At 49.4% G+C, this 25,017-nt stretch overlaps 1 long non-coding RNA gene across 1 annotated transcript; it reads right to left on the bottom strand.

Annotated features, from left to right (window-relative positions):
* Window positions 1-1,711: 1,711 nt before the first annotated feature.
* LOC149123124 (uncharacterized) lies at window positions 1,712-3,728 on the bottom strand. Its single transcript, XR_016218549.1, has 3 exons — window positions 3,291-3,728; window positions 2,579-2,782; window positions 1,712-2,194 (listed from the first exon to the last, which is right to left on the bottom strand). It is a non-coding gene; the product is annotated as an uncharacterized LOC149123124 (long non-coding RNA).
* Window positions 3,729-25,017: the final 21,289 nt, after the last annotated feature.

Raw genomic sequence — 25,017 nt, forward strand, 5'->3', positions numbered from 1 at the left:
GCAGCAGGGGCCCAAGTACTTTGTTGTCTTCCTCTGCCTTCCCAGGCTCATGAGCAGGGACCTCATGGAAGTGGAGCAGCTGGGACTTGAACCAGCACTCATATAGGATGCTGGCATCACAGGAGGCAGCTTAACCCACTGCGCCACAATGCTGGCCCCTGAAGATCAGTTTGGAAAGTGGAGAATTAGGATCTGCATACCCACAAGCCTAGGCATGTGAAAGCATATTGAGCTGACTGGAAATGTTTCTCCCCAGGCCCTTCTCTCAAACTCACTGGGAAAACATTGAGCTGAAAGCCCACTCTTGTCCCACCGGAACTGTGGCAACATGAGTCTGGCTCCCCAGTCATTGCTCCGTTGCTATGTGTAACTTTAAAAAATGATTTCTTTACTCGTTTGAAAGGCAGTTATGGAGAGAGGGGGAGACAAAGAGAAAGAGATTGATCTTCCATCCACAGCTTCACTCCCCAAATGACTATACAACAGCTAGAATGTTGCTGTGGATTCGTTCCTGAGAGGAGGAGCATGGTAGGGGCAAGAGGCGTGGAGTCACCACACAGACCCCAGGAGTCCAATGAAAGCAGGCCAGAGAGGAGCAGCCTGCAGACTCGTTTATTTCAGTTGGTACAACAGCTTATATAGCCAAAGCAGCCAATCCAGTCAAGGGGTGGTTTATGCCCTAACCAATCACAGCCTGTTGCCAGGCAGGATCCGTTTCCAGGTGGGTTTCAAAGCCATTCCTGAGTAACTGACGCTGGCTTGCCAGCGGCCATCTTGGCATGGCCTTCTCATTCCACCACACTAGAACTGTCACAGGCTAAAGCCAGGATCCAGGAACTTCAACAAAGTCTCCCACATGGGTGCAGGGGTTCAAACCCCTAGGCCATCTTCTGCTGCTTTCCCAGGCCATTAGCCAGCAAGGATGGGAATCAGAGCAGCTGGGATGCAGCTGACGCTCATATGTGTTGCCAGAGTTGCAGGCAGTGGCCTAACCCCCAGAATGCCAGCCCCTGTGTACTATGGAGATCTCCTCCCTATGCTGGGATATGTTAGGTCTCACCTGCTATTCATGTTTGAGAAAAGTCACCAAGTAAATATGGAGTTACTTAATGCCATGCAATCAGATCTGAATCCATTTTAGGATAGGATTTCTCAGGAAATTCAAATGATTCCACCTGATTTTTGACCTTTCTACCCTTGATCTCTTGTGATGAAGTACAAGTACGTCTGTTGTGACTAAGACTCAGGTGTACTCATTTGGCCAAGTGCTGATGTGTTAATAGCCTGTGCTATTGCCTATCTTTGCCTCTTTCGGTTCTTGTTATTCTTCTCCAGAGTGCAGATCACGGGAAGAGTCGTTGAATATTAGAGTAGGTGATTCCGAGCGACAGGAGAAAAGAAAGCTTTGTTTTTACCAAATCTCACGAAATTGCTCAATAATTCCAAGATGACTCATCTTGGTGCACATTAACCCTGCTGCCTTGAAAACAGTGCTTTAGGAGAGTGCATCCAATTATGTGAAAATCTCCCCTCCCCCTCTTTCTCTCTCCCTCCCTCCCTCTCTCTCTCACACACACAGACACCTTTTAATGTGAAGTGTAAGCAAACCCTTGAACAAAATATGACAAATGCTTATTTCATGGGGTTTAGATAACAAGACCATGGATAATTTTTCTTTTTTTTTAATTTATTTATTTGAAAGGCAGAGTTACAAAGAAGTGGGGCGATGGTGGTGAGGGGGGAATCTTCCATCTGCTGGTTCACTCCCCAGATGGCTACAATGCGAGGTCTGGGCCAGTCCGAAGCCAGGAGTCAGGAGCCAGGAAATTCTTCTAGGTCTCCCATGTGGGTGCAGAGGCCCAAGCACTTGGGCCATCTTCTGGTTTCCCAGGCACAGTAGCAGGGAGCTGGATAGGAACTGGCACAGATAGGGGGATGCTGGTGCTGGAGGCTGTGGCTTAACCTGCCACGCCACAGCCATCAACCTCTTCTGTTTCTTCTTTCAACTCTTCTATGTTTCCCAATCTTTATTTCACAAACTATTTTCATCATAAAAACGGACAACAAAATAAGCAAAGCACATATTAAAATGGAGAATTTGGTGGGCCAAGGTTGAACACACAGCTCAATCCTCCCTCGGCTCCGCTCCCAAGAAACCAGCTGTCGCCACTTGGAAGCCTTCACACCACCAGCTCTGGAGAAAGAGAAATAGAGCCCAGTGTTATCTTTAATCAGTTAACCCCAATGCACCTGAGCTCTCTGTGGGTAGCTCTTGCTGTCACTCCAGTCGCCTTTAGACCACACCTAGCACTTGGACCCCAACAAATCCAACCCATTACTCTTCTGAATCAGCCAGGGTTGCTTTGGGAAAGTGAGACGAGTTGGCCATTACACAGTCCCAAAAAACAGCAGCTGCGTGCCCTTTTGCTCTTTCCTCCAAGGCCCTCTCCTAGCAACTGCTTCATGCTTCCCCCCAACCCCCACCCAAAGTGCTTCCTGGGTCTGACATGGCTCCCTCCTCCCCACGCTGGTATACACCACCCAGAAAAGGAAAGGTTGTCAGCCAAATGTCAGACACCTCAATCTTCAACTAAGTCTCTCAAGTCCAAAGTTTCATTGAATCAAGTGTCGTGGTCCCTGGAAGCTGGGTATAAACCATATATTTCGTTCAATGCTGCCAGCAACACAGATGTGAAGACTAGTATAAGGTTTGTGCAAACCATGCAGCCATGAGGATGAATCCTTAATTCTGTGCTCTGTAAGGCCCAAGTACCCTCGGGAGCTGAAGGAAGGCAGAGGGGGACAGACATGGAGCCATTGCACGAGTGGTCAGCTGGACCGCTGTTGAGCCATCTGGGCTGTGAAGGCCATGGGTGGGGCATGTGGGACTGCAGGCCCCAAGACAGGAGTGCAGATGGAGGCATATAAATCACACACATCTAAATATTTTAAAGTTGTCAGTCAAGCTAATGAATCATTAAATAAAATGTATCCTATCCTTGCTCGACAAGAATACCTTCAGAACAACCTGGAAGTCCAGGTTGAAACTTAGAATTCCTGGACACCTTGGAGTTCCCTGCCAGAAGATGACACCACCGGAAGAACCAGCCCCAGCTTGTCCCTCTTCCTGCCTCCCCTTCTCCTCCCACTGGCACTTTTAGGCCTTTCAGCATCAGTAGGAGTCCCTTGCCCTACCAAGTGAACTCCTCAGCCCCTACGTCCAAGTTTCTTCCCCCTCCCAACACCTGCTCCCATGTTGATCCCTTAAGGTTGGTTTGGGGTGTTCATACCACCATCAGGGTCACCCTTAGAAGGACTGGCTTGAAAAATGCCTGCTCTGGGCCTGGAAGCAGAAGTTTCAGAGAGTTCTGGGGCTCCATGTATTGTTCTAGAAAATGGGCAGGTGCCAGACATCGCATTCCTAACGTGTAAGCTTCGAAGGTCCTCTCCAAGACAGTTTGAGGAAATTCAAGGTCCATGTCACTGTTAGTTCATTTCCAGTGGTAGTAGAAGCCAGGGCTGTGGATTTCGTGACTCCTGAAGGTCAGTTATTCCACCTCCTCACTTGCTACATAGTGTAAGCTCAGTAGACCATGGCCTACCCACTCTTAGTGCCTTTTGGCCAGTTCAGATGGGAAGCAAGGGCTCTCTGTTCTTCAAAGCTGTCTACACTGTTAGAGATGAGGACCAGGGGGGAGGATCTTTAGAAAAGGCAAATCAGCAGGTAAAAAAAAAAAAAAATGACCTTTTCTGATAACTCAAGGAGAATGAGGTAGAGAGGAAAAGGCTGACCACAGGCCTGGAGAAGGGCTGCCACTCATGCTCTCTCCACATGGTTCAGATGCAGTCAGCTGTCATAGAGGCAGGGAGTTGAACCGAATCACCCCAAAGGCCTCTGATGGCTCAGGTTGGGGGGATACAACCAAGAAGTGGGGCAGCTCTGCAGGTCGTAAGATCAAGCACATGGGGAGGGCAAAATTGCTGAACATGATGATGTCCTGGAATCAGATGTAGTCTCTCCTGGCCCCTGATTCAGACTTTGAGGGAAATAGGTACACCTGGAAACCAGGGGTGGTATCAAACCTCCCCTCCTCCCCTTTCTTCACCTGCAGGCTCTGAAAGTCTGCCATGAAGGCTAGCTCCATGATCTCAGCTAGTAATGACATAAAGACTGTGGGTGTGAAAGCTCCAGAGAGGGGTAGACACCGCACACACACACACACACAGAGAGAGAGAGAGCAAGAGAGAGCGAGCGAGCAATAGTGCTGAGAGTAGGACAGCAGATGAGATTCTACACGGATTCTCTAACTTGAACTTTCTCTGAAGTCTCCTCCTCTTATCTCCTCCAAAAGACACAGTTAGAAGTCAATATGCTAGCAGAGTTTTCAGCTAAAGGTCATTAACTCAACACTTAGTTTGCCACTTGCATTTTTATTCCAAAAGTAAAGTCACCAGGAAATGCCATTGGAGTTTGTAAAGAGAAATAATGCAGTTTCTAAATATTATGGGCTGAACAAAATGGAGCCAAGAAGCCAGACTTGCATTGGTTTCTCACAATATCACGACTAGGAAGCAGCCATCCCTTGGACTGTGGTGAACCTGTGATGTTTCCATTAGGGAGAGAGGAGACGTTGTAGGGCTCAGGAAGGGGTAGAGGGTAACAGGGAGCAGGGGACAATGTGCATCACTCTATTGCTAGTAACAGGAAATAAAAACAATAGTGAAGAGAGGCCTCAAGGAAGTTAACCCAGGCCCTTCTTACTGGATCCTAATCTCCAGGCTCCATCTTGCTTCTCCCATGTCCAACATGACCCATAGGGAAAGATTCTCCCTGAGAACTGCCCACCCTGAGAAATATAACCCCAGTTCTTCAACATCTCTCTCTCTCTCTCTCTCTCTCTCTCTCTCTCAGAGAAAACCTTGAACATGACTGGATTCTGTAACATCTCACAAAGTCACAAAACTCAAGTGAACCTCTAGCTTGGGTTTTACAAGAAGATAAATAGCATTCACATAGGGGTCAGATAGAATTTTTATCTGGAATTTATCTGGCAACCCTACATCCGTGTTCTCAAGTCTTCCCCAGGAATGAAAGCTCCATAATGTGTGTGACAATAAGTCAAGGACATCTGAGGTCTTAGAGAGATGGCAGATAGGGCCATCCAGAAAATGAAATGGAAAACTCCCATGAAGAACTTGAGAGTGCCTTAGAGTACCTGAGACTCTTCATATTGGGTAGACTTGGATGTTTCCCTTCCTGGTTATACACATGCCTATGTCAGAATACTTGTTTCTAAAAAATCTTAAACTGGCCAGCGCCGCGGCTCAATAGGCTAATCCTCCACCTAGCGGCGCCAGCACACCGGGTTCTAGTCCCGGTTGGGGCGCTGGATTCTGTCCCGGTTGCTCCTCTTCCAGTCCAGCTCTCTGCTGTGGCCCGGGAGTGCAGTGGAGGATGGCCCAAGTGCTTGGGCCCTGCACCCCATGGGAGACCAGGAGAATCACCTGGCTCCTGCCTTTGGATCAGCGCGGTGCGCCGGCAGCAGCGGCCATTGGAGGGTGAACCAACGGCAAAAGGAAGACCTTTCTCTCTGTCTCTCTCTCTCTCTCTCACTGTCCACTCTGTCTGTCAAAAAAAATCTTAAACTATTTATTTTCACTTGAAAGCCAGAGAAAGAGAGAGAGAGAGAGAGAGAGAGAGAGAGAGAGAGATCTTCCACGTACTGGTTCTCGCCCCAGATGCCTGAATAGTTGGGGCTGAGCCAAGCCAAAGCCAGGAGCCTGGAACCCAATCCAGATCTTACAATGGGGAGCAGGGACCCACGTACTTGAATAGTCATCTGCTGCCTCCCAGGGTGCACATTAGCAGGAAGCTGGATCAAAAATGAAGCCAGGACTCAAATGAAGCACTCTGATAATGGGATGTGGGCATCCCAAGCAACCAAATGCCCACCCTCAGAATAACTGTTTTGACTACCAGTCAAGAAAAGAAAGCTCTTGATCATAGCGCTTGTGCAGTGGGTTGAGCCATCACCTGCAGTGCTGGCATCCCATATGGACGCCAGTTCAGGTCCTGGTTGTTCCAGTTCTGATTCAGCTCCCTACTAATGGCCTGAGAAAATAGCAGAAGATGGTCTTGATCCTTGGGCCCCTGCCATCCATAAGGGAGATGGGGAGGAAGCTCCTTGTTCTTGGCTTTGTCCTGGCCCAGGTGGGCCATTGCAGTCATCTGAGGGGGAGGTGGTAAATCAGCTGATGGAAGATCTCTTCCTGTAACACTTCTTACAATTCCATGCAAGTCCTACCCAGGAACCAACACATAGCCAGAGACACAGCCTCGACAGAAACTGCCACATGCTCTCCTCCGGGTGCCCCTTGGCTCTGGCTGGCTGCAATTTTAGAGAAACTTCCAGCCCACTAGAAGGCAAGTCTGGCCTCATGTCGATACAGCACATCTGATTTCTGTCCAGTGGCATTGGTGGCACAGAGCCTCTTCAGGAGATTCCCTCTTCTGCCCCACCCCTACCACACTGTGATGCAGGTTCAAAGTCAGAGAGATGATCTGGGAGATGAAGACAAAACTTCCACCCTCCTGCTTTCTCCTTATCAGCCTATGAGATTGAATTTGCCTGCAACCCAAAGAAGGGGAACAAAACTCCATACATCTCAAAAGCCCACCATCTTCTCTTGGCTTCCAGAGAAACATTTTGCTGGCCTCACTCCTAGCTCTCTCTTGAAAAGGTCATTTCTTGGAAGTATCTGGTGGATTCACTGCCCATCACGGCCCCTCTTCTGCCTCTACCATGGGCACATTGGAGGGCAGGGGAGACAGGAGAGAGTGTGACAGGGAAGACACAGGCTCTGCTCTCAGTCTGCGTGGGAGCAAGCACAGCCTTAGCAAGGATTTGCTTGTCAGCTTTGACATGCAGCTCTTTCTCTGCCTCACCTTTCTCATCCACAAAATGGGAATGATAGTAGCCCTTGGCCTCATAGGGCTGAAGATATATGGGGTATTATATGTAGAGCGTGATGCAGCTGGTCAACAGACATTAGCATTATCATCCAGTATGCTTGAACCCTGGAAAGAGGGGCTCCATCTAAATTTATTTATTTTATTTGTTAGAGAGAGAGAGAGAGAGAGAGAGAGATCTCACATCAGTGGTTCACTCCCCTAAATGCCTGCAACAGCTGGGGCTGGGCCAGGTGGAAGCCAGGAGCCAAGAACTCAATCTGAGTCTCTCACATAGGTGTCAAGGACTCAAGTATTAAGCCATTGCCTGTGGTCTCCCGGGGTATACATTATTAGGAAGCTGGAATCCAGAGCAGAACTGGGCCTTGAACCCAGGCATTTTGACGTGGGATGTGGGCTTCCCAAGCAACATCTTAGCTATTGTGCCAAACACATGACCCAGGACTCCACGTTAAGAAATCACTGGGGCAGGCATTGGGCAAAGTGGTTAAGCTGTTGCATGGGACACCTGCATCCCACATCGCAGAGTCCCTGGGTTTCAGTCCTGACTCTGTTTCTGACCCAGCCTCCTGCTAATGCACGCAGTGGGAGGCAGCACCTTGGTGATGGCTCAACTACTCAGGTAGGTTGAATTCCCTCCTCTTGGCTTTGGCCTGGCCCAGCCCTAGCTGTTGCTGGCATTTGGAGAGTGAACCAGCAGGTGGAAGAGTCTGTCCTGTCTCTCTGTCTCTGCTTTTCGAATAAAATGAAAATAAATAAATAAATTCTTAAAATGTAAATGATTGTATTCCTAATACCTACCATAGTGCTGGAACATGGAAACATCCCAGATATATGAGCAACGTTAGCTACAGACGTGAGAAGGACTTGGCATGCAGAGAGCCTCTGCTGGGGTCCTCCTTGGTGCATGGCCTTTGTCTCCTTGAAGTTCAACTCTTGCTTGAGAAGGCTTTTCGGGAAAGACTCCCAGCCCAGGGTCTGTGTGCAAGCAGATGCCGGACACATCGATGGCAATGTGACTCCTGGAGCCAGTGGGAGTGGTTGCTAAGCAGAGTAAGACGTGCAGAATCAGCAGCAAGGGGGAGAGAAAGCTTCCTTAGCTCCGGGGAGAAAAGTTGTTTTATTTTGGTTCTTGTGCTATTATTATTTTGGCTTTCCTCTATTTCCCAGTACTTCGGTGATGACTGCACATAGAGAGACATTGCCAAGTTGAATTCTCTAATTCCTGTCCCAGAGGCGAAACTTGCACAAGCCTTTGTAGACATCCTCTGGGGAGTGAGGCCACTTTGTGGAGTCCCTTGGCAAGAAGCCCTAGACGAGCCATTCTTCCTTGCTCTAAGCTGTGACACATGATTGTGGTTTAGGAGTTGGCAAGGAGAAACGTTCGGAGCACTACATGATAAATTAACCGATCATTTTAATTATTAAGCATTTTTCTCTCAATAAGAGTTATTACTGCAGCTGGGGCTGACTTAAGTCCAAAAATCCTGCATAATTGGGACCTCAAGTCTGTAAGATTATATGATTTGTCCAGACATTGGGATATTATTCTACTGATAATGTTTAATTAGTTTTTTACTTCTGTACTTGGGCTATTGTCCAGGCTATGTGCTTTTATCTCCTGGCCATAATTACCTTTGCTTATACTGTGCTTGAAGCCTGTATCAATTGAAATGAGCCAATTAAAGTAGAAACCCTTGGTGTAATGGTATAAAACACCATCATGGCGCCAGCGTTGTAGCACAGCAAGTTCACTGCTTGGGACACTGGCATCACATATCAGAGTGTCAGTTTGAGTCCCAGCTGCTCTGCTTCCGATCCGGCTCCATGCTAATGTACCTGGGAAAGCAGCAAAAGATGGCCCAGGTGCTTGGGTCCCTACCACCCGTGTGGGAGACCCAGATGGAGTTCAGCCTGGCCCAGACCAGGCTGTTGTGGCCATTTAGGGAGTGAAACAGTTGATAGAATATCTCAATCTCTCTCTCTCTGTCTCTCTCTGTCCCTGTCTCTTTCCATCTCTCTCTGTTGCTCTGCCTTTCAAATAAAAATAATCTTAAAAAAAGAAAAGAAAAGAAAACAACCCCACCATCACACAGTATTTGACCTTTCTCTAGAGGGAAAAAAAATGAATTAATTTGCAGATACTGACTTCTGGAGTCTGTTGAAGGGTGTGTCAGCAAAACTCATTAAGGCTGCTACAAGCAGGCTGCTCCTCCGGATACACACGCTCCTCTGATCCTACTGAAATGCATCCTGACAATCTGTTTCTGCAGCTAACGGTGGAGACACAAATGTTGGACTATCAGGATTTTTCCGATTGCTTTTTGTATTCCAAATGCCAAACCATTGGAGTTTTGAATGTTGCTTTTAGATTTTCCAAATACCACAACATCAGGGCATGCGGACCAGGAGAAGCTGGCTCTAAGACTTGTACTCAGCGTGTGCTTTTGGGCTGTGCTGTTTTCTGTGGGGTTATGGATGGCATTAGCTGACTGCTCGGTTCAAGGGAGGAAAGTTGCACTGGAGGAGAAACAGGCACAGTCCTGACCAGGGCGTGGTGTAGAGACTGTCAGCCCTGAGACTGGAAAGCTGCATTTGGAGCAGTCCTGCAGCTTTGCTTTGGAGAACTGGGCTCCTTTTCGAGCTCATGCAGATATGAGTTCCACTAGGTGGGGAATCTTTGGAGAACTCTGTGTTAAGAAAGAGAAGGTAAACTCTGGCAGGGTAGACTTTGTTTCACTTAGGTAAGAAACTGATAATGCCCAGGGTGTTTTCATGGGAACAAACACAGGGGAGGGACCCTACAGATTTAGGATTAGGTTTGGCTGCATGTGATTGAAACCCCAAAATCATATTGCCTTGCATAGGATGGGAGTTTCTCTCTTACATAAACAAAAGCAGAATGTCTAAGAGCTCCATGATGTCATTGGGCAACAAACCCAATCTCTTTCCGGTACCAAGAGAGCCACCATCTCTAGGGTGTGACCTGTGTCTTCTTTGTCCAAGTCTGTAACTAAAGAATCAGCCATCACATTCAAACACAGGAAGAAGGAAGGCACGTCCTCGCCCTGTAGGGGCACATCTCAGAAGTCGCAGTCATTGCACTTGCCTATCAGCATCCAAGACTTAGCTAAATGACCCCATCTAGCTGCATAACAAACTGGAAAACGTAGTCTTCATTCCAGACACCACAGGCTCAGTTAAAAATTAGAGGCTCTGGTATGAAAACAGAATGGAGAGTCTGGCTATAGGGTACTCCCGGCCAAATACACTGCTCTTGGCTATGGCAAACAGAAAGTCCTCTAGAAAGAGGTGATATCAGAGCACAGCACGGAATGAAAGGTTATCAGGAACTCATGCATATGCAAAAGACGGAGAGGAAGAAGGAAAGCAGTTGCGGGGTAGGGAATGGCGTAGGTAAAACCCCAGGGAGAGGGAGCACCACGCAGAGGAACTGAGAAGGTTCTGGCTGGGTTCTGGAGTGGAGGAAGGGAATGCACTCCTCAGACCAGACTCGGGCCAGGCTTCATTTTCCAGGGATGTTCTCAGGGATCTGGCTCCCTCCGTTGCCTGCTGCTGCATCTGATTCTCCAAGGTCAGAGCGAGTGGCCATTCTTCCAGGACAGGAAGGGGCAGAGCAGATAGTTCTCCATACCTTTTGGGAAAAGGCCAACTGATTTTTTTTCTAAGAAAAATGTTTTCTCTTTCATCTGGCTTGAAAACCAGAGGTTCTGCCAGTGGGTTCCTTGGAAAGGCTGCAGGGAAGGTAGTGGGGAAGAAGAGCCCTTGCCAGAGCTCTTGGCCCCGGGCGCACTGGGGACTGACCTCCTGCTATTGCTATCAGCTGCACAGGTCGGGATCTGCGAACTGGGAAATAGGCCAGAGGTCACTCAGAGATCACCAAGGCACCTGCAAGCCAACTTGCCCAAGCCTGCCTCATGCTCTTATGTCCCAATTCATTCCTCTTCCAGTGCCTCATCTCTGTCAACACACCTTCACTCTTCCCAATGCCCAACTGAGGGAGCCAACAGTCAGCCTGAACATTGCCCCTCTCTGCCATAGCTCCCACATCTGCCCCCTCCTCTCCATAATCACTATCCCCATAACAGCCCCAGTTACTATGTTCTGTCCCCACTCAGACCCCACAGCACAGCCAGTGTCATTTCACAGCCTCAGAGTGATCAGGATGCCCTCCCTGCCACTTAAAATCCTCACTTAGCTTCCGCTTTCTTCCTGTGGTGCACAGGTGCCTGAGTGGACAGGTGCCCACTGTTCCTGCTCAGTTCCCTCGCATACTCTCTTCCCTGCAGCCACCGTGGTGGACTCTCCACTAAGGCTCTCTTCTTCTCTCTGTCTCAGAGCCCTTCCCTTTCCTGCAAGCTGCAATGCCCTTCCTTTCTCAGGGTAAATCTGCTCATCATTCTGTTCTTAGCTCCAGTTGCTTCCACGGGGAAGCCTTTCTAACGTCCCAGTCTACCAAGAATCCTCCTCCCACTTCCCCTTGCTTCTTTCTTTCCTGCACCTGTTGCTCTATCATTTTACATTCATGGCTTATTTGATTAATGTCTCCACTGCTGAATTTTTAATCAGTGATCCTTCTAGCTAAAGAGCACCAGAGGATTAATTTGAGAAACATTTTCTCTTGGAATATTTAGAGCGAAAACGATCTTTTCTATTATTTGTAAATAAGAACATTTGAAATTAGGGTCCTCAAGGATTATGGTTTTTATAATGATTTTATATTAACTTTGCTATGGCTTCTACTGCTCTTAGCTAATAAACCCAAATGTCTCTCCCAGGTACTAGTGAATTGCTGTGGCTATTAAGAAGGTGTCTTAATTTGCAGGAGGATGGAGATAGTGGAATTGTCTTAGTATCCCTTAGCTGGTTTGCAGATCCGGAATATTTCTGCCTCCAGCTCTATCAGGGATTTGAAGGTCAAGGGTCTGAGGAGGGCTGCATGTGGAGAGGCAAGGTAGGGGTGGGGAGAGAAGGGTCTGCCTGGAAAGTCCGCTTCTATCCCTGTATTTAGGAACAAACATCCTACCCATTATATACACCAGGGATTACAACTGGTGCTTACAGGCCAAATTAGCCCTTCAGGTGTGTTTTGTTTGGATAGAAGGGTGTTGAGAATTCATGCATGTGTGTGTGTGTGAGTGTGTGTGTGTGTACTTGACTGTCTTTGGGTAGATAATGCCTACTTCTGTCGGAATGTGTGTCATTTGGCTGGCCTCTGAGAATATGGGGCTTGAGCCCCCGACACAACACGCCTGTGCCTTGCGTGGGGAAATTGACTGCATGGGGACCTGCTGTGACCTTGATGAAATGGCTGTGTGGATGAGATGCAGCAGTCATAGACGCTGTCCCCCAGGTGAGGGCTTTGGCTCCCTGGCTGCTACAAGGCACCCAGATCTCCCTGCTTCTTGTGTCCATCCACGTCCTTCTCACCACACTTTAAAGGGCTTTCCCCACTGGCTCAAGGGGAGAGTCAGTGCAGAGGTGCCTGTCGTTGCATCCTTAGACTCAGCCTTCTGTAGCAAAGAATAGATTCTGCACTCTGCCTAGTAAAGTCTTCTGAAGTCTTCCATTGGAAGCACTTGGGAGCAAAAATTTAAAAAAAAATATGCACAGCAATGTATATGTGACAATTCTTGTCCCACATAAGATAACCTCTACTTCAGGATGGTCCAAGGGTGGGGCCAGCGCTGTAGCATAGTGAGTAAAGCTGCCACCCGTGGTGCTGGCATCATATATGGGTACCAGTTCGAGTCTTGACTGCTCCACTTCTGATCCAGCTCCCTGCTAATGCACCTGGGAGTGAAAGATGGCCCAAGTTCTTGGGCCCCTGCTCTCAAAGGAAGCTCCTGGCTCCTGGCTTTAGATTGGCCCAGCTCCAGCTGTTGTGGCCATTTGGGGAGTGAACCAGTGTCGCTCCCCCTCTTCGTGGAGGAGCGACACAGAACCCTGCACTGTTCTTTCGTCTGCTCGGCCCTCCCCGGGTTTGCTGCTGGTTCTTCCCGGGTTGGCTACTATCCCTTCCACCTCCGTGGAAGGGCAGTTCCCCCTGGCCACATTCCCCACTTCCGCAGGGGAGCGGCACACCGCCGGCCGGCTCTCTGGGGGGCTGCACAGGTGTTCCTTCAGATGTTCCCCTTAGATGTTCCTCGTGCATGCCGTCTCTCTCCTCCTTTATAGTCCTCCTCCGCCAATCCTAACTCGGCTGCCCACACGCCGAGTATGCTGCTCTCCAATCAGGAGCAAGTCCTACAGTTTATTGGTTGAACTGGAGGCAGCTGGGTAGAAGCTGTTTTCTCCTCTCCCAGCACCATATTGTAGGAGAGCAGATGCATAGAATAAGTCTTAATTCCAGTAACTCAGTCCAGTCCGGGCTGCTCCCCACAAACCAGCGGATAGATGATCTCTCTCTCTGTCTCTGTCTCTCTCTAACCATGACTTTCAAATAAATAAATAAATAAATCTTAAAAAAAAAAAAAAAGATGGTTCAAGTGCTTGGGCCTCTGCACCCATGTGAATGACTATGATGGAGTTCCCAGCTCCTGGCTTCAGTCTGGCCCAGCCCCAGCCATTTGCTACCATTTGGGGGGTCAACCAGCGGATGGAAGATCTGTCTGTTCCCCTCTGCCCCATAATTCTGTCTTTAAATAACAGAAGAAGATAACCTCTATTTTGTCAAGGAGAGTTCGCAACCAGTAGAGTTGTCTTTATATCAGACGAGTCCCACTTGACAGCGCTGGGTTGATTGGTCTCTCCAGACATTTGCCAGTGCTGTTCTGAGTTCTCTCATCCGAGTCTTCACTTCTCCTTTTAGACTCGTAGATGCTGGTGTGGAGGAGAGGACACTTTTTCCCATGCAGGACTGAATTATGCAACACATCCCCCATTTCCTCTGTGGGGAAAGTGTCCCCTCTGTGGTCTCCCCAGCCCTTTTGGTAATTCCTGTGCTGGCCAAACTCCACAAGCCACACAGACTGACAGAGGTCTGTGCCTTCTTCCCTTCTCGTCTTCTGTCGGCCTCTTGCTGCCAGGTCTGGGTTTCTTGGGGTTGGGTGAATGCCTGTGAGGATCCATCACTCAGAAACCCCCAGCCTTGGGGGTCAGGTGGGCCGAGAACCAAAGATCTCTCAGGCCTACTTCTGGTCACACTCGGATCCTCAGCACTTGCCTGCCTCTCCTCCTCTGCTCCCGTGCCCCACAGGCCTGTGAATTTCATCTACACCTGAACTCTGCTTTAGGAAGGTCAGAGCCGCCAAGAACACCAAGGAAGGTAACTCTAATAAAACCCACAGACATTGTCTCTGCCCCTCGTGCCTGGTGAACAAGTCTCCCAATTTGCGTTAGATTTTCATTTTGCTATAAAACGTGTTTGAAAAAAATTGGATAATTTTTTTGACAGAGTGGATAGTGAGAGAGAGAGACAGAGAGAAAGGTCTTCCTTTTGCCATTGGTTCACCCTCCAATGGCCGCCACAGCTGGCGTGCTGTGGCTGGCGCACTGCGCTGATCCAAAGCCAGGAGCCAGGTGGTTCTCCTGGTCTCCCATGGGGTGCAGGGCCCAAGCACTTGGGCCATCCTCCACTGCACTCCCTGGCCACAGCAGAGAGCTGGACTGGAAAAGGGGCAACCGGGGCAGAATCCGGCGCCCCAACCGGGGCTAGAACCCGGTGTGCTGGCGCTGCAAGGCAGAAGATTAGCCTAGTGAGTGTGGCGCCAGCCATTGGATAATTTTTAATTCTGAAATTATTCGACTGCGAGGAACTTACTTAATTGGAAGATTTGGGTGCACAAAATTATTGAACTGATAGTCATACCACCGTTGTTCCATGCAAGGCCTAAAAGTTGAATCCTGGGGCGGGCATAGCAGTCAAGAAATCACTTGTGACGTCTGCATGCCAGATAGGCGTGCCTGTATCTGAGTCAGGGCTCTGCTTCCAATCCAGCTTTCCGGTAATGTCTACTCTGAGAGGCAGCAGAGTATGGCTCAGGAACCCAGGTCCTTCCAACCCACCTGGGAGACCTGGATTGAATTTCTGCGTCCTGACTTCAGCCTGGCCAAGCCTCAGCTGTTGCAGGCATCTGGGGAGTGAACCATCTCTCTTTGTCTGTCTTTCAAATAAATTAAATAAATAAAAAATTTAAAAATGTATCCAAGGGGCCGGCACTGTGGCATAGCCTGTAAAGCTGCCGCCTGCTGTGCTGGCATCGCATATGGGCACTGGTTTGAGACCTGGCTGCTCCACTTCTAATCCAGCTCTCTGCTCTGGCCTGAGAAGGCAGTATAGGAGAATCCAAGTCCTTGGGCCTCTGCACCCACTTGGGAGACCCAGCAGCTCTTGGCTCCTGGCTTCAGAATGGCCCAGCTCCAGCAGTTGCGGCCATTTGGGGAGTGAACCAGCGGATGGAAGCTCTCTCTGCCTCTGCCTCTGCCTCTCTGTAACTCTGCCTTTCAAATGAATAAATAAATATTTAAAAAAATGTATCCTTCCTCCTCTCCTTTTTTTTTTTTTTCCACCCAGTGGCCAGAGCTGTGCCAATCTGAAGCCAGGAGCCAGGAGCTTCCTCTGGGTCTCCCACATGGGTGCAGGGGCCTAAGCACTTGGGCCATCTTCCACAGCTTTCCCAGGCTATAGCCGAGAACATTTGGGGAGTGAGCCAGTAGACCTCTCTATCTCTTCCTTTCTCTGTAACTGTCCTTCTTAAATAATAAATCTTTAAAAATAAATTATCTTTAGATATGTAAATATCATTGAAAAATACAAAGTGTTAGTTTGAAGGTGTTTATGTTTTGGTTTTTGGTTTTTTTGGACAGGCAGTGTAAGTGAGAGAGAGAGACAGAGAGAAGGGTCTTCCTTTTGCCGTTGGTTCACCCCCCAAGTGGCCGCTACGGCCAGAGCGTTGCCGCCGGCGCACTGCGCCAATCTGAAGCTGGGAGCCAGGTGCTTCCTCCTGGTCTCCCCTGCGTGTGCAGGGCCCAAGGACTTGGACCATCCTCCACTGCCTTCTGGGGCCACAGCAGAGAGCTGGACTGGAAAAGAAGCAACTGGGACAGAATCCGGCGCCCCGACTGGGACTAGAATCTGGTGTGCTGGTGCCGCAGGTGGAGGATTAGCCTAGTGAGCCGCGGCACCGGCCCCCAGGTTTTTATGTTTTAAATCAACACAAATGACAGTGTGCTATTTTATTATTTATATACTCAATACTGTTTTAAGATCTACCATATTGGGGCTGGCATTGTGGCAGAGTGGGTAAAGCCATATGGGCACTGGTTCAAGACTTGCTCCATTTCCGATCCAGCTCCCTGCTAATGAGCCTGGGAAAGCAGTGGAAGATAGCCCAAGTCCTCAGGCCCCTGCACCCACATGGGAGACTCAGAAGAAGCTCCTGGTTTCTGGCTTCAGCCTGGCCCCGTTTCAGCCATTATGGCCGTTTGGGGAGTGAACCAGCAGATGGAATCTCTGTCTCTCTCTTTCTGTCTCTCTAACTCTTTCAGATAAATAAATCTCTCTCTCTCTCTTTTTTCTTTGCAAATGATGATTTAGTTCTTCAGTAGTCTATTTTATCCACCCACTGCATTTTGTTTACCGGTTAATGATGGCTTCCCAGATTTCTCCATGACAAATAATGCTGCAATGAACATCTGCGTATAAATTCACCTATGGGTCTAGTAGCGTCCCGGAGAATACTCTCAGGAGTTGTGTTGTTGGACCACGAGGGGCAGGCATCCACGCTTCCACCACTGGTGAGAGCTGCATTTCCTAACAGCCTGGACAGCCCTTGGTATTATCCAACTGCACGATTTTTGCCAAAAGCTTGCGTGTAACGATCTTTCTCGTCTTCTGTTTGGGATTTTTCGACATCTTATCATTTTATTTTGTATTTTAATTGCTAGCAAGGTTAACAATGTCTTCATAGACTTATTGATGGGGTTTTCCCATTTAAAAATGATTCCTTGTTATTGTCTGCTTATTTTTTTCTAGGGCTTCTTCTTTTTGTTTGGTTATGGATGAAATGACATCTTTACCAAATTAGTTGCCCAACCTTTCTCGCACATGCTAATATTTTCATTAATTCACCTCTTCTAAAAATGTGCTTTAGTGGCATTTCTAAGTTACCTTTATAAGGCTCCTATATATTCTTTATTAGGTAAAATTCAAGATAATATGTTTGTTGTTATTACAATGGGTTGAGTCTTAATTCCTGTTAAATTTCTTTTTTTTATTGTTTATTTATTGAAAGTCAGAGTTACACAGAGAGAGAGAAAGAGAGAGAGAGAGAGAGGTGTTCCATCCACTGGTTCACTCCCCAGTTGGCCGCAACCGCTGGAGCTGTGCTGATCCGAAGCCAGGAGCCAGGAGTTTCTTCCGGGTCTCCCATACTGGTGCAGGGGCCCAAGGAGGACCATCTTGTACTGCTTTCCCAGGCCATAGCAGAGAGCTGGATCGGAAGTGGAGCCGCAGGGACTCGAACCGGCACCCATATGAGATGCCGGCACTGCAGGCAGCAGCTTTACTCGCTATGCCACAGCACTGGATACCTCCTTTAAATTTCTAGCTGGTTATTGCTGATGTGGAGGAGCGTTCCTGATTTATCTAGCATCTGGCTCACTTGGTTTCTGAGCCTGCAATTTCCCCATCCGATCCACTTACTCTTTCTCTCGATCTCCGTCAGAAGGCTCTGTGTGCAGACCAACCCAATCGTTCACCCATACCTCTCTGTCAGAGATGTGTCCCTTCCCGCAGGTCACAATATGTATTTGGAGATAGAGCCTCGAAGGAGGAAACCAAGGTTAAATGAGGCCATAAGGGTGGGTCCTAACTCCTGGACAGCACTGGTGTCCTGTTGAGGAGAGGAGGCGACACCAGGGCTGCCCCCCCGACACCGCTCCCATGCACACAGTGTGATCCCGGTCATGTGCAACCTTCAGCAAAACCCAATCCTGCTGGCACCTTCACCTTGGACTTGAGGCCTCTAGAACTGCAGGAAAATATATTGCTGTCACTGATGCCAACTCGTCCGTGGCCTCTCTCCACCCTGCTCCTCTGGGTTATTTAACAGAAGATGTCTCTGGCTGTGAAGCCTCATCCAGAGTCTTCCTTCAATTCCAGCAGTGGAGATCTGGTCAGACTTGTAGAAGTGTTAAAAAAAAATAGAAGAAAAAAAGAGAATTAGTGTTCATGGCACTCAGGTTAGTAACTGATTCTTATTTTTTTTTTAAGATGTATTTGTTTATTTGAAAGTCAGAGTTACACAGAGAAAGGAGAGGCAGAGAGAGAGAGAGGTCTTCCATCCGATGGTTCACTCCCCAAATGGCCACAACAGCTGGAGCTGTGCTAGTCTGAAGCCAGGAGCCAGGAGCTTCTTCTGGGTCTCCCATGTGGGTGCAGGGGCCCAAGGACTTGGGCCATCTTCTACTGCTTTCCCAGGCCATAGCAGAGAGCTGGATAGGAAGTCGAGCAGCCAGGGCTTGAACCGGCACCCATATAGGATGCCGGCGCTTCAGGCCAGGACATTAACCCACTGCACCACAGCGCCCACCCTGCATCTGATTTTTTTAATGTTAAAAAATTTTAAAGAGAAAATTTCCTCCAAATCTTAAACATTTTCTTCAGGGTCTTCAAGACTCAATGTCAGAAACTTGATGGGGATTGAATTGTTTCTAAGATGGAGCTCTAACCTCAAGCCAACCAACATAGCCATTCATCCTCAGGGTTGGGGAGACACATCCCCACACAGGGCCCGGTCAGGGAAGGGGACGAGGAGAAAACCCAACAGGAGAAGACAGCGCCTTCTCCCTATTGCAGCAATGGGAAGTTGCTTATTCCTCCCACCTCAGACACGGCCAGGAGAGCTGTCAGGTTCACCTTGTTGTGTTCACCTTGATGTGGGATCCTGCAATAGTTTGGCGAGAAAGTCTGTGCACCCAGCAGATAACCTAAAATCGCGTCACTTGCTCCCCCCGCTTTAAAATCCCTTCAACATCTTTCATCATGCTCCACAAACACGACCCACGAGTTCCCCGTGACCAGTCACGCTCTTAGGCGTGGCCTTGACCAGCACCCTGAAACAATCTTCCGTCACCTGCCGGCCTGCCTCTCGCTCTGCACCTGCTACACTGGTTTCTTTCTGCTCCTGGCCCAGGACCCTTGCACATTCTTTCCCTCTGCCAAGAATGATCTCTGCTTCCTTTGATCCCTGAAGTTTCTGCTGACGTGTCACTTCCTCGTAGAGCTCTCATCCAACCATCTGCTGCAAACCAACCCGTCTGCGCCTGCACACCTTCCCCTCATTAGCATATAGGTTAGAGATTCATGTGATTTTTGCCTGTCTGTGTCTTCCGTTAGACTGTGAGGTCTGTGAGGTCTGTGAGGGCAAGGAGCTGGTCTGGAAGAGTCCCAGCCTACAGCGGAAGTTCAGAAGGTGTGTGTTGAATGAATGAGTGCAGTCAGCCTGCCAAGGACAGAGTGGGAAGGAGGTATGTGCAGCTACAAAGGAAGAGCTTGTATGCATCTCTCCTCCAAGAATCTCTGCGACTTCATCCTTCCATTCCTGCCCCCAAATACTTCAGCACAAAGTGCCCTCCACTCACAGAGAAAGGACAAAGCCTCCCAAGGGCCTTGGGGGCGCCCCCGTCCTCTTACACCGCCCCCTCTAGTTACCCCATTCTGCTCCCAGCAGCTGGCCTTGACTTTGCTGGGCTTGTTTGCACACCAGGGCCCCGTGTGCACTCACAGCTGCCCACATCATATCTGCCTTAGAGCATCCCCCGGGGCAGCCTGTCCAGGATGGGAGCCAAGAGCTCCTGCAGTCTCCCACCTACCCCACCTGCCTTTCTTCCTCACAACCCGACCCAGCAGGAGGTCAATGTCATTTCTGAGGAGCCCTGGAAGGGGGAGCGGAACTTTGGAACCACTGAGCAGGGGGGCACTGGTGGGCCCGAGAGCTGGAATCAACACTACCACGTGGTCTTTCCAGATGATTCTCACTGGAAAGTCCAGAATACCTTCTCTTCCCAAGTCAAGAAACGATCACCATCACACCCCCCACAGGGCAGCCCTTACTCCCACTTCTAGGATAAAGCAGAATGCGTTAAGCAGCAGCGATTGTACCAGCTGCCATGCTAAGTGCTTGCTGCCAGTCACCTCGTCTAATTGGCACTCTGCTTCAGGAGATACACAGCGTCATCGCCACTTTACAGATGAGGAGAGTGAGGCTGGGGAACGTGAAGAAATCTACCCCGATTCCCACGGTATGCAAAGGTTGGAGTCAGGACTGTCCCGTGAGTACTGGCCGCTGTGTCACTTGGCAAACAAATTTAAATCAATCACCCACGTGGACTTCTTTTTTTTAACGACAGCTTTATTGAGGCATGGTTTACATATCACAGAATTCACCCATTCATTGTAAGTGCATAATTCAATCATTTTAGTAAATTCACAGAGTTGTGCAATCATCACCACACTCCCGTTTTAGAACATTTCCACTACTTCAAAATGTTTCCTCGTACCCATTTTTGGTTAATCCCCACTCCTACCCCCCAGCCCTAGGCAAGCGCCGATCTATTTTCTGCTTCTGCAAATTTGCTGTTCTAGGCACGTCACATAAATGAAAGCATCCTGTGTTACCTTTCCTTTTGCTCCAGGCTGCATTTGTTCTGTGAAGACTGCTAGTGCCTGTCCCCACACAGTTCAGAGGTTCTTTTGGAGTAAAACCACAAGCAGGAGGGTGTGACCCCTTCGCTCTGCAGGAGCCCTGTGTTTGTCAGTTACTCCAGGGGCTTCTGAGGACAGGGATCCAGGCACCGCCTGGCTGGGCTGGAGCATCAGGCTGGGGGAATCTCACCTGTTGAATTTTCTGTTCTTATACTTCTGAAACTGCGTGTAACAGTCTAGCTAATTCACATTTATTCCACAGTTTCAGGAATGGCTGCAGGTAAAATCAACCACAGGGGCAGGTGTCTTGCACAGTGGTTAAAAGACCACTTAGGATGTCCATATCCCATGGTGGAGGGCCAGGGGTTCTATTCCCAGCTTCAGCTCCTGACTCCAGCTGCCTGCTAATGCAGACCTTGGGAGGCAGCGGGTGAGGGTTCCAGCGGCTGAGCCTCTGCCATCCACCTGGGATGAGCTCCCAGCCTGGCCCAGCCTTGGCTGTTGTGGGCATTTGAGGAGTAAACCAGCAGATGGGAGCTTTCTCTCTGTCTTTCTCTCTCCCTCCATATGCTTTTAAATAAATAAAGATAAGCAAATAAAAATTAAAATATGGAGAAAACAAGAAAGCCCTACAAATCTAACTTAAAAATGCAACCCACGGGGCCAAAGTGGAGTGACTGGGTCCTCCCGCTGTGGCCAGGAAGGAGCTCCCTGGCAGGGGAAGTGAGGAAGACAATGGGAAGGGGCCAACTCCGTTCCATCCCCACCTCCAACCACCACCCAGCAAGGCCATGTAAGGTCCTGCCTACGTGCATCCAGCACAGCCCACAGGCCTGGAGCCACCCTCCTGCTGCTGGCCTCACCCTTAGCCCTGCAGACACCTTTCCCGGGAGCTACTGCCCCCAGCTGGGCAGGCAGGGGAGGGAGCCATGCTCCTGTCCTCACACCCCGCCCATGCCCACCTTGACAGCAGGGACTCCATTCAGAGCACTCAGACCCTATGTTGAGAAAGAACCACCACCACCACCACCGTGAGACTCTAGTCTGAAACTGAGACCTGAAACAGACAACAGTAGTCCACTGCATCACACTTGGCAAAGCACAGAAACCCCCTAGCATGATCACTCAAGCTTAAAAACAGATAGGCTGCACCTGAGTTAATGATCAGATTGTGATTTGTCTATGTCCCACATATGATTTAGGCCACTACCTGGATTAATGTCAAGATTACAATTAAAATTGATAAGGTTGTAACTAGTATTGTTAAGATTATAATTGGTGTGAGTTTTGCATAGGCTTTAGATTAGCTTGACCCCAGTAACCATGTATTCTCCCTCCTGTTTTTGCCTTTATAAATCCTGTTGCTTTGGGCTTCAGGGTCGAGAGTTCTTTAGGGCATGAGCCCACTCTCCACCACCAGCAATAAGGGACCGTCAAATTTTATCAGTGTGTGGTGCTCCTCTGTTTACACTTGCTCAGGTTCACCCGCTCCCTGACAGACAGAGAGGACACATCCTCTACCTCACCACCATGTGGTGCCCTGCTACCCTCCACACCCATTTCTCCCTTACCTTAGAGAGTGGGAAGGAAGCATGCTGGCTTCGGGACGAGGCTGGGGCAAGAGGAGGCTGCTCTTCCCAGAGGACTGCTCGGGGAGTCGCCTTGTCTGTACCGCACCTGGAAACCAGCCAGTGTTGTTTACTCACACGTCTTTCCAGCTAGAATTTGGGCTGGCCAGAGGCAGACTAGAGACTGACGTTCGTTAAGAACTTACCCAGTGGCGGGCACTGCAGCTCAATAGGCTAATCCTCTGTCTGCGGTGCCAGCACTCCAGGTTCTAGTCCTGGTCGGGGTGCCAGATTCTGTCCAGCTCTCTGCTGTGGCCCGGGAGTGCAGTGGAGGATGGCCCAAGTCCTTGGGCCCTGCACCCACATGGGAGACCAGGAGAAGTACCTGGCTCCTGGCTTCGGATCAGCGCGGTGTGCCGGCCACAGTGCTCCGGCTGCAGCGGCCATTGGAGGGTAAACCAACGGAAATGGAAGACCTTTCTCTCTCTCTCTCTCTCTCACTGTCTATAACTCTACTATAACTCTACCTGTCAAAAAAAAAAAGAACTTATCCAGCCACATTGTGGCATAAGGAGTAAAGCTGCCGCCTATGACCTGGCATCCATCACATACGGCATCGTTTATGGGCACCGGTTCGAGTCCCAGCTGCTCCACTTCCAATCCCACTCCCTGCTGTGGCCTGAGAAAGCAGTAGAGGATGGTCCAAGTGCTTGGACCTCTGCCACCTACGTGGGTGACCCCGAAGAAGCTCCTGGATCCTGACCTCGGCCTGGCTCAGCCCCAGTCATTGCAGCCATATGGGGAGTGAACCAGCAGATGGAAGATCTGTCTCTCCCTCTGTCTCTCTCAAATAAATAAATAAAACCTAAAAAAGAAAGAAAGAAAGAAAGACCTTACTATGTGCTGTGCTCTGTACATTTTACTGTTTTTCTCTCAATGCTCAGAGTAACTGCCTAAGACCAGTTGTATTGTTAGCCTCACTTTACAAAACAAAAACAAAAAATTACTATTATTAGTACAGAAACTTTAGTACAGAAATTATACAAATTATATTATCAGCACCAGACTACATTTTAACCATGTTCTTCACACAGAAAGTTACAAAAATTAGTATATAAACTGTATTAGTGCAATTATTGCAGTGCAGAAACTACCGGATATAAATTATTCATATAAAAATGGTATCAGTGTTATTATATCAATAGCACTGTCTCAATAGCATGAATATTAACGTACAGAAATCCCTGGTATAAAGATGGTATCAGCTCCACTATTGTAGTATAGAAATTATTAGTACAGAATTTCATATTGCTGTTGGTCTCACTTCTCCGATAACCGAGGCTTGGCCAGGTGAAGCTCACTTGAGCTAGGAGTAGGGCAGCTGCCCGCGTCCTTGCACCCCGCACCCGGGACTTCACTCTGGCCTCGCAGTCGCATGGGGAGGGGGCGGGCAGTGGAGCCGTGGCTGTGGGAGAAGGAATGCTAGCCATGCCCTTTCTGGGAACCCGGAGCCCACTGGGAAATAGGTAGCTAATTAACCTGGGAAGCGTTTCCACATCCTGTGTGTGAAAGGGAGAAACCATGTTCAAGTTAGGACTAACTGTGGCATTGAAACTAAGCTCAAGGCCCAGGTATTTTTTGGGTGTTCGATGTTGCCCTGGGCTGATTCACTTGGCTCTCATGGTTGTGCAGAATTATATTAGTATTGTGGTTCCCTAATCCTAGGGGGCTTGCTCTGGGAAGGAACCCCCATCTCAGCACCCCAGGTCAGGGATGGGCGGGAGTGGAGCTCAGAGCATGGGCTCGGGTTTGCCTGGGAACAGCCACGGGGCATTGACAAGCCCCAGGTGGGCCTGGGGGCGAATGCGAATTGGTCGGGCTGGCTTCAGGTCAGCACAGCTGTGCTCACCTCTTCAGAGTAGGCGAAGGTGAAAGCTTCAGTCCTCCCACCCCCAGGAGAGGGAACTCTCCACCCAAGGGACTCGAACACTTGACTCTGTGTCTCTCTTTGGCTGGAGGAATCTACAGCAGCCCCTGCCTGGGTGAGTGGCAGGAAGATGAGAGGAGGGGAGAGACTTGGTCACTGGGGTGGAGAGATGTGGGGGGATGGGGCAGGGAGGAGGAGGAGGAGGAGGAGGAGGAGGAGGAGGAGGAGGAGGAGGAGGAGGAGGTTCGTCTCCCTCTGCACTTGCTGTCAGCTTTTCTGGCCCTTCCTGGAGAAGGAGGGCTCATGCGTGCACAGGGGCACTGGGACTGGTGAGCCAGGCTGGCCCCATGTCCAGGCTGGGGTCGTTGAGGGTTTGTGGCACCCAGGAAGGAGCAGGGTTTAGTTGAGAGCAGAAAAGTCTGGCTGAGGCAGTGTGGCCCTGGAAGCGCATGTGGGTTGTTTGGGACTGTAGCTGTTTATTCCCCACCAGAATTCACATTTCTCTCCTAGAGGCTAATTTTTTTTTTTTTTTTTTTTTTTTTTTTGGACAGGCAGAGTGGATAGTGAGAGAGAGTCAGAGAGAAAGGTCTTCCTTTTGCCATTGGTTCACCCTCCAATGGCTGCCGTGGCTGACGCGCTGCAGCCGGCGCACTGCGCTGATCCGATGGCAGGAGCCAGGTACTTATCCTGGTCTCCCATGGGGTGCAGGGCCCAAGCACTTGGGCCATCTTCCACTGCACTCCTGGGCCACAGCAGAGAGCTGGCCTGGAAGAGGGGCAACCGGGACAGAATCCGGCGCCCCAACCGGGACTAGAACCCGGTGTGCCGGCGCTGCAAGGCGGAGGATTAGCCTAGTGAGCCACGGCGCTGGCCCTAGAGGCTA

This window comes from Oryctolagus cuniculus, chromosome 12 (genome assembly GCF_051225735.1).
Source record: "Oryctolagus cuniculus isolate XC-2025 breed Fujian yellow rabbit chromosome 12, ASM5122573v1, whole genome shotgun sequence".
NCBI classification, from domain to species: domain Eukaryota; kingdom Metazoa; phylum Chordata; class Mammalia; order Lagomorpha; family Leporidae; genus Oryctolagus; species Oryctolagus cuniculus.